Below are 2,655 nucleotides of genomic sequence, written 5' to 3' on the forward strand. Positions count from 1 at the left end.
TTCATTAGTGGCCTTCGATGCAGTGCAAACCCAGAGGCTAGGTGGGATGCAATGATCCTGAACACACCATCTGGAGCCTGGGTCCAGCAGAGCCGGAAGCTGTTTTAGTCTCAGACTTTCTCAATATAAACGCTAATATAGTCTTCTATTGCTTAGGAAAATTTGGGTTGTTTTCTGTCCTTGACTTATACACAGCAATGGAAGAACTGGTGGTGGTGGTGTGTGTGTGCACGTGCATGTATGTATGTATATATAACTTGAGTATGTAGAACTACAAGTAAACACACATGTGTGCACACATGTGCACATGTGGAAGTCAGAAGTTGATGTTAGTTAGGCATGTTCTTCAATTATATTTTATGCTTTTTTTAAAAAAAGGTTTTTATTGGTTCTTTGTGAATTTCACATCAAGTACCCCAATTCCATTCATCCCCCCCCCACATTCGTACCTACCCTCCACCCTTGCCACCACCTCCCAAACAGGAAAAAAAACCTTCATTGTGGAAGTTGTAGTGTGTAACTGTGTCCCACAATACACCCTTTTGTCCACACTTCTTTACTTGCAAATGTCCATTGCAATGAGTCTTTGGTCTGGTATGAGGCCTCTGGCTTCAGCCACTCTGTCAATATTGGAACCTCACTGGGTCTCCTCTCAGATATCCTGTGGTTGCCCTGTGTCATGGAGATCCTGTCATTTAAGATCTTTAAAACTGGCCCCTGTGGTGGTTTGACTAGGTTTTGTCCCCTTAGATTCATGTGTTTGAATACTTGGCCATAGGAACTAACATTAGCTTTGTTGGAGTGGGTGTGGCCTTGGTGGAGGAGGTGTATCTTCGTGGGAGTGGGCTTTGAAGTCTCCTATGCTCAGACTCCACCCAGTGCAGAAGAGAGCCTCTTCCCAGTTGTCTGTGGAAGACAGTCTGCTGCTGCCTACAGATCAAGATGTAGAACTCTCAGCTCCTCCAGCACCATGTCTGCCTGCGCGCTGCCATGCTTCCCACCATGATGATAATGGACTGAACCTCTGAAACAGTAAGCCAACCCCAGTTAAATGTTCTCCTTAATAAAAGTTGCCTTGGCCATGGTGTCTGTTCACAGCAATAAAACCCGAACTGAGACAAGCCCCTTCATGCATTCCAACAGTTCATTAATGGGGTAGATGTTGGAGTAGGGCCTGGATCTGTGCCTGAGAGGAATCTGAGCTGGTCAGCTCTCTCACTCTCCCACTATCACGCCTTTGGGGCCAGCTTACCAGCAACCCCCAAAACCATGAGTGTTGCAGCTGACATGGCCAGTTCTACCACTCCCATGACCCAGGGACCGGCTTTTCTTCCTGTCATAGATGGTGAGGGATGAGGGAGGGGAAGAATGTATCTTTCTCTCATCTGCACCCACTGCCCAGCAGACAAGAGGTAGGGCTGGCTCTGCTGCACTCCCGTCCTTGGGGCTGACTCACCTGCAGCTCCCACATCCAGAGCCAGCTCTACTGTGCTGCCCAGGTGAGGTGCAGGGCTTGCTTTCTCAAATGCTGCAGCAGGTGAGGGCAGGGACAGCTCTCCTGCTCTGATGACCTTAGGAACAGCTCTGCTGGCAGCACAGGCCAGGAAACTGCCATGGCTCCAGGCAGCATCACCGACTACTCACATCAGACTGTTCCTCATTACTCTCGAATCTCCAGTTCTGCCTCTCTTCATTGTGCCCACATCCTGTTTCTCTTTCTCTTCCATCTTTCCACCACTGACTTGCTCCTCTTAGTGGTACCCAGGGTCTCTCTGAGTGTCTGGGGTCGTCTCAGGAGTGCTGTGCCATACTCATGTGTTATGGTGCCAGGGATGGGGTCATCGCAGCTATGGTCTGCTCCCCCAGGCCTGGATAGCACTGTACTGGTGGTCATCTCAGGCTAGCCCCCTGTCTGGGCCCCATGGCACTGGTCTGGTGGTCACCTTAGGCTTGCTCTTTTCAGAGACTGTTAGGCTACCCGTTCTGTTAGGCTAGTGTTTGTAGGTCAGAACACTGAGCATAGATACAGCCTTTCTCCTCTCGGCCACCTACTGACGCACATGTGACACAGCAGCCACACCAGCCATGATTCTAGGGGCAGACTCAATTATACTTTAAAAAAAACTTTTTTTTTTTTTTTTTTTTTTTTTTTTTTTTTTTTTTTAAGACAAGATCTCTCACTGAACATGGACCCTATCAAGTTGGGTAGATCAAAGCTGCCCTCCTGGCTCTGAGGACAGATGCACAGTCCTGCTCCTAGTTATTCATGTGGCTTCTGGGGACCGAACTCAGGTCCTAATGCTTGCAAGGCAAGCACTTTGCTGAATGAGCCATCCTCTCAACTCCTGGAGGGAAGACTGCATTCCACCCTGAGACAGCTCTGAGAAACTGGAAGAAAAAGTCCACACGGCAGACGATGGATCAAGGGGCAGAGATAATAAGGGCTTGGCCTTACACATTTTTCTCACTGATGAGAGGGACAGGTCTGAGGTGATGTCCCAGTCTTGATGTTCTAGTCACACTAAGCCTACATGTCTCTAGAACATAGCGTGCTCTCTCATCTCTGAGTCTGCAGTTGACTGATTAGGGCTGGCCCCCAACAAATGTCAGCATCTTAATCCCAGGTCCCTGTGAATATGGCCTTATAGGAAATGG

The 2,655-nt window shown here is 48.7% G+C and overlaps 1 non-coding gene across 1 annotated transcript; it reads right to left on the reverse strand.

Annotated features, from left to right (window-relative positions):
- Nucleotides 1-1,965: 1,965 nt before the first annotated feature.
- LOC117704792 (small nucleolar RNA SNORA17) lies at nt 1,966-2,102 on the reverse strand. Its single transcript, XR_004606320.1, has one exon. It is a non-coding gene; the product is annotated as a small nucleolar RNA SNORA17 (small nucleolar RNA).
- Nucleotides 2,103-2,655: the final 553 nt, after the last annotated feature.

This window comes from Arvicanthis niloticus, chromosome 2, assembly GCF_011762505.2.
Source record: "Arvicanthis niloticus isolate mArvNil1 chromosome 2, mArvNil1.pat.X, whole genome shotgun sequence".
Classification (NCBI taxonomy): Eukaryota; Metazoa; Chordata; class Mammalia; order Rodentia; family Muridae; genus Arvicanthis; species Arvicanthis niloticus.